The sequence below is a fragment of the Rutilus rutilus genome (genome assembly GCF_951802725.1).
Source record: "Rutilus rutilus genome assembly, chromosome: 24".
NCBI classification, from domain to species: Eukaryota; Metazoa; Chordata; class Actinopteri; order Cypriniformes; family Leuciscidae; genus Rutilus; species Rutilus rutilus.
Window position 1 is genome coordinate 16,052,896 of NC_140228.1, and position 15,206 is coordinate 16,068,101.

At 37.1% G+C, this 15,206-nt stretch overlaps 1 protein-coding gene across 1 annotated transcript in view; it reads right to left on the bottom strand.

Annotated features, from left to right (window-relative positions):
- The window catches only part of sema5a (sema domain, seven thrombospondin repeats (type 1 and type 1-like), transmembrane domain (TM) and short cytoplasmic domain, (semaphorin) 5A), a 133,435-nt gene extending 128,887 nt beyond the window's left edge, over positions 1–4,548 (bottom strand). The window contains exon 1 of the mRNA XM_084398967.1: positions 4,188–4,548. The gene's annotated coding sequence lies outside the window, so the exon portion shown is untranslated. The remainder of the gene's footprint in view (positions 1–4,187) is intronic.
- Positions 4,549–15,206: the final 10,658 nt, after the last annotated feature.

The following is a 15,206-nucleotide window of genomic DNA, read 5'->3' on the forward strand; positions in this document are numbered from 1 at the left end:
AGTTGAAATGACTTAAACATCCAAGTTGATTGTACTTAAAAATGTAAGGCAGCAACTTTTACAGTGTACCAACGTTTCATAAGTTATTTCTGAACATTTAAATGTCCAATTTTTTAAATATTATTAAAAAAAATGTCTTGGTTATGTTAACATTAAGAGAATATTCCATTTTATCATTCATCAAACATCACGGGAATTCTCTCTGAACATTCTGAAAGAAGTAACATTTAAAAACCATTAGATGAATGTCCCGTTTCAGAAACAAAACTTCCAATGAACGAAGTATAAATAACGTTTTTGTGCTAACGTTTTGAGAACGTTATTAAAGACCAGATAGCTTTGAATCAACAAACAAGAATGTTTGTTCATAACTTTTGAGAAAAACCTTGCCTTGAGAAGAGATGTCATTGCAGGAGGGAGGGGGGGAAGTTATTTTGGTAAAAGATTAATAATGCTGTGCATGCATCACAATAAATACCGCAATATTCCATAAAAAAAATATTGTTCATTTTGATTTCATGGTGATTTTACAATAATACCCATATCTTGATCACATCTTATTCTCAATTGCCCATTTCTAAAAAAGGAATTGAAATAATTACGAATAATGAATTCCCTCTATAGCCTGAAGGAGACAGCAAATAATGTGTGTGGAAACCAGACAACAGCAATTAGAATAATCACCAACATCAAGAGCAAGAATATGAATCACAGTCAAAATACAATCAGTGATAATTACAAAGAATTGCAACCACACCAGACCAACCTCATCTCGCCCTGTCTTGACATAAGAGCTCATGTTTTCATACAACATAGTTATCTAATCTACTTCAGTAGCTGGGGCAACCTCAATAAACTTTTACAGGAGACAATTATGCCTCATGTTACACTCTCTCCTCCATTGTTGTCTGATCTGCCATCAAGGTTGAGTTGCACGTATCCACAGCAACCCTTCAGCGTCTTACCGACTGAATAAGTTGGCGCCTCATTAGCCCTGACCTGTCTGTTCTTCAGACCAGCTGTTTCCTCAAGCCTGACTTACTCTACAAGGGTAATAAAGTGGCAGCCATAGTTGAATTCTTCTCTCAAGACAGCCAAGACTGTTCTGTGATCAGGACCGAAGCACCAGCCCTGAATGGAGATGTGGCGAGCTGAGAGCTAAATATAGACGAGGGACAAAATCGCTTGTAAACAATGGAAAAATTCACTGGCTGGAAGTGAAATGAAAAGTGTGGGAGGGACTATGATGAATGGAGTTATCTTATTTTAAAAAACAATTCACCCAAAAATGGGTACACAAAGGAAGCTATTTTTGCACAAAATAATGAAAGTCAATGGGGTCCAAAACAACTTTGAACCCTATATACACACACACACACACACATTACTGGTCAGAAGTTTGGAATAATTCAGATTTTTAACGCTTTTGTAAAAAAAAAAAGTATCTTATGCTCACCAAGGATGCATTTACTTGTTCAAAAATCGAGTAAAAGTTATATGGTGAAATAATATTACAATTTAACTGCTTTCTATATATTTTGAAATGTACAACTGTGATGGCAAAGTTGATTTCTCAGCAGCCATTACTCCAGTCTTCACTTGTCTGTCACACTTCAGACGTCATTCTAAAATGCTCAAACATTATACATTAATGGTTCTTATTATCAAAGTTGAAAACAGTTTTTGCTATTTAATATTAGAATGAATTCTTAAGGATCATGTGACACTGTATATTTGATCAGATGTATGATCATCTTGGTGAGCATAAAATATTTCTTTCAAAAACATACTTCCAATATTCCAAATGAATGAAAGTCATACAGAGGTTTTGAATGAACTATCCCTTTAAGATCCCTTTTGGTATTGTGTTTGCTGCTGATTATGTTAATAAAAACAGGGGAGGTGAGAGGAACAACAGTCTCTCAGGGTTGTCAAGATGTGGAGGTGCTAGTGACGGCATACTAACAACTTAACAATAGCTGCGGATGCCTTGGTAACACATGCAGGGCACTGGCAGACTAATAACTTGGGTTACAAATAGGAATAAAGTCAGTCTTCATATTACTAAAGCGTCCATAGGGCGTTCTATAATAAAGGTACTTTCAATGTAACACTGTACGGCATAATGGCTGACATTTGCAAATCTGTATCAATGTTAACCATAAACTCAATGATCTCATGTTGACTAAATTATCGCTTTAGGACAATAACAGTGCTAAAGAGTTTAGAGTTTAGGTCAAATCAATGACCCGGAGGCTTTTTTTTTAGGACTGTTTTTACACGTCCAGAGATTCCGTGTTGAATCTGCACTGAAATTCGAACTGCTCTCATTGCCCAAAGGTACCTTATCATACTCTGTCAGAATTCAGCACTTTTTTTTTTTGCTTTACATTCCCGAGCCTCTTTGTCCTACGGGACCTTAACGACCGTGCCTTTGCAGGTGAATGAACTCAAAGGACTTGCACTGCTATGATCTAGAAGTAATTTAACCATCTGGACCAGGGTCACGTTTTTTTCCAGAAGCCTGCTGGTGGTGAAACACTATACACATGCACTATATAGAGATAAGTCTTAAAAAAAGTGCAACAACCTTTGAACAAGTAAAGAAACACTGAAGGGAACTTGGACATCTTCCAGCGCTTGAATGCATCATATATTCAGCATGGGTAAAATACATAATGATACAGTCTGGAGAGATCAATGGAACAGGAAAGCCACGTGAACCACTAATTTCAGGAACGCTGAACGTGTTCAGAGTCATTAAGCAAACACATTTGCGCGCAAAGTACTTTAAACGATCATTTCCATTTTATGATACATTTTACTCAAAGAGTGATAAAAAAAGATCACATTTGACAATAATTGACCGTTTGAGGGAATGTCCAAAGTTGATACTATTATGCCTAATGACCTGACACATTCTCTATTGGATGAAATGAGATGTTTGATGATAATAGCGATAGACGCACTACAAAGGTCACAATGCTGGAAAATCAAATATAAAGAGGTTTATGTAGTATATATAACTATTGGTAAAATGAATGAACTTGAACAGTCATGGTTCAATGTGGCTGTTAAAATAGAGTGGGACATCAGGTAAACTGGAACACAGACGTTTCATGATTGATTGTCCTTTAAATATCAGGAGACAATCAAACGTAGCAGTCATTAATCTTTGCCAGTCATTAATGACAATTTAAAAGCCACAAGTCTTTATCATTCTGAAAATGTCTTCATTTGTCTTAAATCAATCACCAAAAAAATCCACCAGTAAGTGAAAATTGGCTTCTTCTCTTAAACTATTAAGAATATAAATCATCAAAGTTGTATACTTATACATGATAACTGCATATTGAATTACAAAAAATATGCTTTGTTGCAAAATTGCAAACAGCTTTGCTATAATACACATACATGAGATCACATATATAGCCTGAGTTACCATCGACAGCTTATTTCTATGCTGGTTGTTTATGTATTGAAAATATGCTTCTTTAAGTTCATATAAAAAGTGTATCTTTATATAGGCCTATATAAGTATATTTATTGTAGAGAAGTTAGGTCCTCTCAGTTGAGGAAAATAATATTGACAGAAATAATAATAATAATAATAATAAAATACACATAAAAATAAAGTAAAAAGTAATTAAGACACAAGTTTTAAAAAAAAAAACAGACACTGAAGAAACTGCCAATAACAAGGTGTAGACAAAGTCATTTTCTATATAGCCTATATATACTGTCTCTGCTAACAATCATATTCATGCAGTTTATGCAGGATACTGAATTAAGACGTGAGATGTTTTATTGCCGTCAACAGCTTGATCTCTGTCAGACTAAACTACTCTGAGGCAGCACCACCACGCGGTAAATATGATTTCACCAGCAAAAGTTCCACAATAAACGCACATGAAAGCATTGCCGATGCGTTATGATTTCGACAATGTTTTCCTTATTAATGTGTGTGAGAGAGAAAAATAAATATAGGCTAAATTTTTTTTGCATGTGAAATATTATAGCTATTGATCTGAATTAATTCTTAAGAAACACTTGTTCTTGTATAATCATTACAAGAGAACGACAGATACAGTATTTGTATAGGCTACTGCAAATAAGCTTTACATATCGCTTCGTTGGTTATTTGAACACCTGAGTCGCGCATGGAGAAAAGCATATGGGTTACTTACCAAAAGAAGTGTCACAATATTCCTCCTTATCATGTAGGTGAGAAGAAGCAAAGAGTCAGTGAGTTCTGTGAAATGTGACGTGTAATCCCAATATCTCTACAGTCCGCAACGGGGGAATAGTCCGTATGAGCGCAGCTTTCTATATGAACTGATCCTCAAACGAACGCAATGAGAACAAATGACTTCCACTACTTTCCCAGACGACAGAGAGCGGAGCGGGGAAAGACGTGTAGCAGAGCCGCGAGTCTAAACTCACTGGGCAGTTTGTGTGAAGCGCTCCGGTTAGAGAGCGACAGAATGAGACGTGTCTACACTGCGAGCGAAGCGACGCGACGCGACGCGAACAAGACCAGAGCGTCCCACTGAACCAACAAACCTGTCTGCGCTGCAAGAGAGCGTGTGGACAGCTTCATTGATGATAATGGGGGTGTTCTATTTTGCGCAACAGTTCTCTTGCAGAAGAACATCAGTTTAATTTACAGAGAGTGGAGTGGAAGCCCTAATAATAACTATTTATTTTATGTACATTTTTTGATCACCCTGAAAAGTTTAGGACTGCTTTGCAAAGTTCTTATTCTGATACCACCAGAGGTCACACTTTACATTAGTGCCCATAAAATAGTGTAATTTCATAATTGAGTGTTCTTTTTTTTTTTCTTCGTTATAATGACCGTTGACTGGCTAGCCTGTCTATCATACTCCTCCTATTACACGATTCCTCACCAAATAAATAAACAGCCAGCCTACATGCAAATTATCTCAAAGTCACCATGACATAGCCTACAAATTGACAAAAAAAAGCAAACAAACAAACAAAAAAATGTATTAGCCTATTTGTAATAAATTATTTGTCCATTCGTTTCATTTTTTTAAACCCTAACTTTTGTGCCCTCATAATCTTTAATTAATGTACCTTCCTTCTCTATTTGTTGCGACCTGCAATAAAAAAAAAAAAAAAAAAAAATGTTTCCTGTATTATTATTGCAGAGAACAGGAACATACAAAAGAATAAGCAAAGCCTACATCCATTTTTTTTTTTTTTTTTTTTACTTGTTCAAGCCATTTCACTCAGATACTGTTACCATGAGGAAGAAAATACTATAAAATCACATCCTAAATCAAATACTCTCTTGAGTAGGTAGCCTTAATTATTTTGAGTAAGTAATTATTTCACGACCGCTGAAAAAGTATGTAATTATGAATGTAACCTGGACTTAGCCTGGCTACTACATTGGACATGCTCTCATCTTCACGTGACCTATCAGCGTCAGTTGTCTCGCTTCACTGCTAGCTTTCAATTCCTCTCCCATGGCCTCATGGGACAGAAAAGTGTCCATCATATGCACACACTTCAGAATCTCGCCGGAAGTAGGTCATCCTGGTACTTTTTGCAACTCTTTTATGAGTAGGGGTACACTGAATTCGGACATAAGCCTACTTCTTTTGTCACGTACTGTTTTTCGCATATAGTAGCCTATAAGTATGCAATTTCGGATGAAGCCTTTCTCAACTTACATTGTTCTCGGTAATAAAAAAAAAATGGCGAATTGGCTATTAGGAATATCAATTGCAGTTAAGTAAGGTGGATACTGATTGGCTGTCAATCAGTAAAAAAAAAAAAAAAACTGATTTCAGCAATTCCGTTCCTCTCGTTCTCGTTTTAGCTGCATGTGGACTTTATTTTTTCACTATGAATGCATCTTTTTTCACTTGCATTAGACTACAATGGATGTTTTGTTAAAATACCACATTAAAATATTCCAATAAATTTCAGCACAGTGAAAAGGGAAATCAGAGAGTTATTTACAGCTATTCAGATTAAAAGATTTAATTGTACTCGCTAGGGTGCAATGCTTTTTTGGGAAAAAGCCAGTTTTTTAGTATCGGAAAGTATAATGACTTGGATATAATGCCCTACTTGTAATAGAGAGCCAAGAAAGGAGGGAAAAAAAGAACGAACGACTGTGCAAATATTATATGCAATTGCCTACATGAAAGCAGAGTATTAAATTCCATGGATGACATACTGTGTCTGTGAGAAGTTCAAAATGAGTGGCAATAACATTTACGTTTGGATAATGCACAGTGTTCATTGAACACAAGGAGATTAAATCCGTTATCAAGTTTAGATGTGGACCAAAACCTTAATCCTGAGACAATCTTATTTGCTGTGTTCATTAGCCAGAAAACATTGCCAAAAAGCAATCAAATATTTGCCAGCCTGAAGCGAAGTGCGATCATCTGCTATTATTGCGTCCATAAAAAGGATATAGAGGCTTCTGAGGACACACAAATCAAAAAGCATCCTGTATCGCTTGACAACTGTGTTTAACAATACATAATTCCAGACTCCTGATGAAAGCTTTGAAGACAGTCTAATGATTAAGTTGCCAGGCAACTGTCTGCTAAAGTTAAGACCCCTTCTCACCTGGCTCTTATGTGGGTTTTTGAACATGTTTTGGCAGGACGGCGAGATTATCGACTACATTGAAACAAGTTTGTAGTAGAAACAGTTTTCACTCAGAAATTGCTAGTAAATTTCACAAATAATTACAAAGAAAAGGCAAGTAACACATTGAATTAAACGTGAAATTGAAGTAGAAAAACAAAGTATTTTCCAACCTGATCTCATGGGAAAACAATGGGTTTCTATATAGAACCCCCCAAAAGATCTATATAGAGACATCATCTCAGTTCTCGCGCATGCGTCTTGGCCCACACAGAAGAAAATTAATAGTTGAATAAATTCGTTATTTTTGTGTTGTATTTTTGTATTCTCGTCGCTTGATAAACTTAAGGTTGAGCCACTGTAGTCACTTGGCCTATTTTAACAATGTCTTTAATAACTTTTCTGGGCTGGCAGATATCGATTACCTAGCAGCCTATGAAGGAGTGAGCCAGCTCTCAGATTTCATCAAAAATATCTTAACTTGTGTTCCGAAGATGAACGAAAGTCTTACAGGGTTGGAACAACATGAGGGTGAGTAATTACTGACAGAATTTTCATTTTTGGGTGAACTAACCCTTTAATCATTTTATCTTTAACAGGTTATTTCAGTATTTTCTATTGATAAAGCATGTTTATGAGCTGTTTAATTGATCAAATGTAATCAAAATAAGTAAAGATTTAGAGAACTAAATCCAAAATGATCCCATGATGGGAACCCCAAAATGTTCTATATATGTAGCACCTGACAGAACCCTTTAAAGGGATAGTTCACTTTGAAAATAAATTTTGGTATGTTTTAGCTTACCTCAAGGGCATCCAAGATGTAGGTGTCTTTTTTTCCGCAGTAGTTTCAATTTTGATATTTTTAGGTCAAACCGTTCTTGTCTGTCAGTCATATAATGCAGGTCGATGGTCACTGTATCAAAACACAAGCACAGAGTCCAAATTAAAACAATTCCCCATCGTCCAAATTAAACAATTCCCCATCGTAAGTACACATTGATGGCCTAAGACACGAAACGAGCGGTTTGTGTGAGAAAATGAACAGTATTTATATCGTTTTTACCTCCTGTAACACAGCACACGTCCAAATGATCTGACGGCGCGGGCGGGTATAGATAGATACATAGATGTCGCCTTGGCTACGGTTTCGTTCCAATGAACTGCAGTAGCAAAGGCGACATCTAGTGTATACATCTATACCCGCTCGCGGGCGGGTATAGATATATACACTAGATGTCGCTTGGCTACGGTTTCGTTCCAATGAACTGCAGTAGCCAAGGCGACATCTATGTATATATCTATACCCGCCCGCGCCGTCAGATCATTTGGACGTGTGCTGTTTTCAAGAGATAACAACGATATAAATACTGTTCATTTTCTCACACAAACCGCTCGTTTCGTGTCTTAGGCCATCAATGTGTACTTACGATGGGGAATTGTTTCATTTGGACGATGGGGAATTGTTTTAATTTGGACTCTGTGCTTGTGTTTTGATACAGTGACCATCGACCTGCATTATATGACTGACAGACAAGAACGGTTTGACCTAAAAATATCAAAATTGAAATTACTGCGGAAACAAAGACACCTACATCTTGGATGCCCTTGAGGTAAGCTAAAACATATCAAAAATTAATTTCAAAGTGAACTATCCCTTTAAGCTTCTATATATAACCTTATATTCTATATCATAAGGGTGTATGTTACAAAGTGACAATTTCATATTCGTTCATACAATGTGAATCGTACAAAAACGTACGATTAATTAAAAAAAAAGTTAGCATGAAGGTCCACCCCTAAACATAGAAACCATTGGGGCGTAAACAGATTGTACAAAAATGTACAAATGAGATAATCCTAATTCACACAAACTAGCCACCAGTTCACCAAAATATAAAATAGGTAAGAATTGCCATGACATTGTGTTGTATTTTCTTGCAAAACGTACTCCAATACTTTAAATATATATATATATATATTTTTTTTTTTATCAGTGTATTTGTCCGGACATGCAGCATAAAGCCTCATTGCCCAAACCGGTCACCACTTTTCCAACAGGACCTTGTCAACCAGCCTTGTGCTACACAACCTCCATCCATCACCAAACAACCGTTTGCCAAGTTTGGCCCCCACTGGGAGCATTAAAATAAAAGGGAAGCATTGAGCTAAACAACTGCCTCAGCAGTGATTCCATCATAACTGACAGGGGTCCCCCAGGGGCCACTCAGGGTACCATGAAGGAGGATGTCAAGCTGCCCCGTAAGTCCATCAGGCATTATTCACCTCTGCGTACCTGCACGCAGCTCGCTGGGGCGCAGTGAAAAGTCCCTCTCTTTTCTCTCGCTCGGGCCGGCTGTGTTGGAACTATTGACCCCTGTATGAAGGAGGTTTCTAGAGTGGGTTTTGTGGACTGATGCTCAGAGAATAAAAATGGATGAAAAGATGTAATGAAATATGCTTGGGGATCTGTATGTCAGCACTTTTCTTTTTTTAAGTTTAGCCAGTTGCAGACTGTATTTGTCACTGTTCAGCCAGTTTCAGACAAGATGGATAGCATTAGAACCTTCTTATTCCAAGAGTATGACTGGGGAAGTTAGTAATCTGAGCGATATCGAGTCAAGTTCACCTTCAGCTTTAAAACCAATTTAGGGGCACACAATGGAAATGAGCTTTTTAAGTGGCTATACAAGTATTAAAAATCAGTTCACACTGAAATAAAGCTGAGGCTCGAATTTCCAGGGATATTAACAGTGATTAAATCACATTATTTTAACTCAACGTGAGCCCCATAAAACAAATGCACAACGGGTTCCATAAAGAAACACTGTAGAAGACAGAACCAATATATTACATTAAGTGAATTTTCACTCACATCAGATGCTTTTTTTTCCTCACGGGGAGAGCAGGGAGATGTGGAGATCTCATGTTTCAGGGGAACTTCCCTGCCCTCCATGATACACTGAGGCCTTTCAGCGGAGGTTAAAATTCCACAGCCCACAGTCACAACCTTTTCACCTCAAACCCAAATAGACTAAAGCTTGCCATTATAGGAATTACAGGTCATCCGCTCGTGCACTAAGCAATTTAAGATAATAACAACTCAGATTTGTATATTCTGTATGGAACTTTCCACAAATAGGGTATTACACAAGTATTTTGTGTTTTATATGAGATTTGACATTTTTTTGCAACCCTTTTACCAGACTTGGCACATATCTAAGTGTTTAAATTGTCCAAGTAATTTAGTTAAAAACATATGAAATTTGAAGGATGACAAAACATATGACAATAAAAAAGAAGATAGAAAAGAAGGCTCTGTCATGATTCCTGTCTTGTGTTCCCCTTGTCTTGTGTGGACTTTTTGTCATTTCCTGTCCTGTGCCATGTTTTGTAGTCCTTTGTAGTTTTTCTTGTTTATTAGTCTTCCCAGGTATTTCTGATTAGCCACGCCCCCTTGTTATCCTAAGCTTGTTTGCCCTTGTATTTAAACCCTGTGTCTTGGTCAGTCTTGGTGAGTTCTTGATGTTGTATGTTGGTTGTTCTGTTCCTGAGTCCTGTTCCCTAGTTTTTAAAAGACTACTACACGTAGATCCTGTTTCAACCGCATCGTTACACTTATAGCATAAATTAAGAATTTTTTTTTATATATATATATATATATATTTTTTTTTACTATAACTTGGGTAACAGAATTTAATTGTTAAGCCAAAAATGGTCTCTATCGCTTTAGACAAAAAAAGACAGAATATTTTACCATGTTCACAGAAAGTGCTTTACAAAGTCATCTTGTAACATACTGCAAAAAAATTCTGGCCAAAATATATTTGAAAAATGATAAATATATGTTGTACACAGTGAGGCTAAATGAAATATATTTTTGAAATTGAAAATATATTTGCTTCAACTACCAAAATATATTTCAAAATGTATTTCAGGGGCAAGAAAATAAATATCCAATCTAACAGTAGCCTGCATTTATTTATTGGATGGAATAGCCTACTATAGAGACCAAAACAATATTTTCTATCCACCATTTAAAATGACATTCTAAAATACACACTGATCAGCCACAAATTTAAAACTGCCTACCTAGCTAGGCAACTCTTTTGCATGTTCATCAAACTATTATTGAACAATTTGTGGCAAGGCTGCATTACTTATTTATTTATTTATTGGTTGGAACATTAAGTATGTTCATTGCTGATTTTTATTAAAATGTTCATGTATTACAGACTACAAATAAAACATTTCTTTAAATGTATTTTCTTGGTATATATGGAGGGCAAATATATATTTAAAAAAACTTTTAATAGGCCTATTTTAAAAAATACATTTCGTAAAATATACACAAAACTGGCAAACATGTTATTGGTAGAAAATATATGTATGTAAATATATAAGATGAAGATAAGATTTTTGCCATATGGGGTTACACAAAATACATACAAAAAGAAAAAAAAAATTGCATCAAGCTTCTTATTGGAATTTAAGTCAACACATGATAAACTGTAAATAAACATTAGCTAAAGTTTTGTTATAACTTACCATAGAACTTATTTCCAGATGCCCTCAGTGACTCCTTCTTAAACCAGCACATTAATTATTATTATTACAGTGTTTTGATCATGTTGTCGTGGTGTTCGCTAATCGAAATGTTGCAATTAAGTTGCGGCTTCAAATCATGATTCGCCCACCTCAGTGCAGGTAAACATCCATCATCTCTCACTCCCACAGAAGAGGCCACTGCATCTTAACAAGCGGCCCAAAAACACTCACATGAAAACAGTTCGTTGACAAGCAAGTTTACATTGGGGTAATTGGTTTCAGGCACATACCAGACAAGTTAATTAATTTTAATTACTCACGGTGAACGGCAGAGGTCAGGCAAAAGTGCAGGCAGGGTGGGAAGAAGTTTAGTTTAGTACCAAGTTGTTCACTAAGAAAAAACAAACAAACATAAACTTTGAGACAAGAGGGCGGGTTGTTGCAACTACTAATCTTCTCTCTGTGTCTGCCTCACATTTTCAAAGCTAGTCATAATATTTACAGCACATCATGATTTGGGTACATTGAAAAACTAACATTTCTCTAATACAATACATGACAATAATATGCATTAAACACCCTCTTTTCATATGTTATTATGTTCCAAAGGATTACTGCATGGACAAATACTCCATAGACAGCAAAATAGTCTAATTATTTTTTTGTTTTTTAAATGAGGACCTTGAAAATTTTAACAAGATGTACAAATGAAAAAGATCATGATATACCACCCTTTGTTAGACCAGAAATATCATTATAATTACTTACATGGTCTACTTACTTTCTAGAAATTGGATTATGTGGAAGATGGCGAGCCAGTTTCAGCATTGATTTTAATTTCATGCAATGTAGTGAGAGCAAAAGAGCAGTGATAAAGCACACAGATATGGGTTTGTGACATCCCAGTAAAATCACACGAGTCGGCAGAAAGGACACTTTTATAGTTTGAACATTAAAGGCAGGTGCTTTAAAGTCAGCTGGAAATGTGTTCACAAACCATTTTACTGAGCTAATCTGACATATTCAATAAGGGTAAAAGTAGGAGAAGACTTAATTTTATCCATCATTGATCGGATGTGAAAAAATAGGTGTTACATACTAATGACACCAGTTGGAGGGGAGTTGTAGGTTTTGTTCTTGGTGACATCAACAAACAATTATTATGAAGATAAAATATTTAAATTAAAAATTCTTTTTAAGTGTCCATTCTCAAAGAACACATTATTGCATTCAATTGAGCTGCTTTTCTGCTATTTTTATTTGTAAACGTGCACTAAATGAATGTGTTTGACAGTTGCGTTCACGTCTTACATCTTTTGCTGTGTGGCATGTTTTAAAAAACGCATCTGTACCTATCTTTTTTAAATGTGTGTCATCCGTTTCCAGTAATTTTTAGTTGTACAAAACAGCTCATAAGGCTGCTTGATATGGATTTTTTTTTTTTTTTTTGTCATATTATATTAGTGTTGTTGTAATTATAAACAAACGGCACAGGTTTGTAGTGCAAATAGTTTTACCATTTACTGGGGCTGGGCAGTAGTCTGCTATCACCAGACCAAGCTCAATCTTTTAAGATTGAACATTAGTCTGGGGAGTCTGCTCTGTATTTTCTACTGCACAAGAGGCGTGATCAATGCAATTGGATAGTCCTTCAACCAATCAGACCAACGATCCAGGTGACGTACTTTGCAGAGTGACGCGTAAACTCCAGGCAGGAAACGTGTCAACAAACGTGTTGATTTGTAGCATTGATCAGCAGTTTGCAGAAGCAGCAATGGCATCGAGCGATTTTTGCAGGTTGTGCAAAAAAAAAAAAACATGAAAGTGAGTGGTATTTACACCCACTCGAGCGATTTGTTTGCTAAACTAAAGAAGCCATTAAGCATCGTCGAGAGATTAAAGGAACACTCCACCGTTTTTTTAAATAGGGCTTATTCACTTTCTTTCCTACATTTAGATAGGTGGGCAAAATGCATTTTTGTCTCAGTGCATGCATTGTGACAGGGTCGGCGCTAGCTTAGCTTAGCATAATGAATGGAATCCTTTGTTGCCAGCTAGCATGTCCTGAGTAAAAGTGATATAAAACAAATATAAAAAAAACACCTAATTACTTCTTGTGGCCTGCGTATTCACAACAAGTACAAATAGTGATGCAGATTAACACTAGGCGATTTTCTAGGCAGATATTGACTTATATATTAAGGACTATATTAGGGGGAAGCACAGGCGAAGCACTGCTACTTGGGCGTGATATCTCTGCGCCCAAGTAGCAGTGCTTTGCCTGTGCTTCCCCCTAATATAGTCCCAAGTCAGTATCTGCCTAGGAAATCGCCTAGTGTTAATCTGCATCACTATTTGTACTTGTTGTGAATACGCAGGCCACAAGAAGTAATTAGGTGTTTTTTGTTTTGTTTTTATATCGGGCAGTATATCGTGGCGAAGATTTAAAATGTCTATCGTTAGAGATTTTTCTATAGTTTATATTGTGGTATGTAAATACATCCGCCTAGCAGATAAAAAGATGGACGTTCATAATGTTAAAAAAGTTCATCTTAAAAGATAATGGTAATTATCCGAGGTACAAGCTGCAAAGGCAGAAGAACAAGACTATTCTGGAAAGGGGGTGGGGAGCAGCAGCTCATTTGCATTTAAAGATACACGAAAACAGCATGTTTTTGCTTCCACTCAAAAATTGGCATTACATCATGGTATAATAAATGATCTGTGGGGTATTTTGAGCTGAAACTTCAGACACATTCTGGGGACATCTAAGACTTATATTACATCTTGTAAAAAGGGCATAATCGGTCCTGTTTAATGTTAAACGCATTAAACGTGTAATGTTTAAATGTTTTAATGTTAAAAAATCTCAATGCGGTGCCCGCACTGACTGAGAAACACACACCTGAAGCACGTGCAAAGAAAGCCGTCTTTCTCAGACAGCATGTGCTCCCATATTCAGTTCTTTTTCACGGCTTGTTGCTCTTGAATGGTCAAAAATATATGCACAATTGTGTCAAAATGCCCAACCTTTAAAGACAGCCCAAATGTAAGCTACGAGGTTGTTAATCAATGGTATTTGCTTCTGTTAAAGCGGTCAGTCCACAGTATTTCAACTTATTTTTAAAATAATCGGTAGAATTATTATTAATTATATGAATTAATTATAAAAGAAACAGTGGAATTTGTGGTCCAGAACTATATTACCCATGATGCTTTACAGAAAATTCCACCAATCAGAGAAAGTCACGTCTAGTAATGTTTTGGTTCTGTTCCTGTTTTGCCTGTGTTCCCTTTTGCTAGTTTGTTTCCATGGTCTAAACGAGTAAGGTTTAAAAATGGACTTACCAGCGGTAAGTCTTCTCCTCTATCCTGAACAGAGTAGCCTGTTGGAGTATTTGGGCTGGGTGCTTCAGCACACCGGTATCAATATCACCAGCTCCGCTCCGCACCCAGAGAACAGCCAGCCACCATCCCGATGTACGGATAAGATACCAGAGCCCACCACAGATTTGCGCCTGCCACAGTGAACGAGCCGTGAGCCTACAAGGACGGAGTCATACATTGCCCCAGAGCCTGGGCCTCACAAGATGTCTGACCAGGTGTGTGAGCCGGCAACATCCTCCGTAATTGTTGGAGTCCTCGTAGAGTACGAAGGAATGGAGGAAGACCCCGCCCACATTCCCACCGCTGAGGGTAAGCTGTTTTCAGCTTGATATTTTGAGAATTTGGATGAGGATATTTCCCTCTTTCTCCCATCCACGTTGGTCCCGCACAGCATGAAGTCTCCTGTGCCCCCGCTGGTCCAGTCCAGCTCAGAGTCTCCACTGTTCCCAGAATTCCTTTCCAACCTTCCCTTTCCGCCTCCTCACTCATAATCAGCCAGTTCCTCAGCCCTGCCTCCGCTGGTTTCCTTCAGTCCCCCGGCTTCTCTCTCTGTGGATCTGCCTTGGGTCCTCCAGTCTCCAGCTCCGCCCTGTCAAGGGGATTCCCGACTCCTCCTCTAGCCGTTGTTCTCGTCA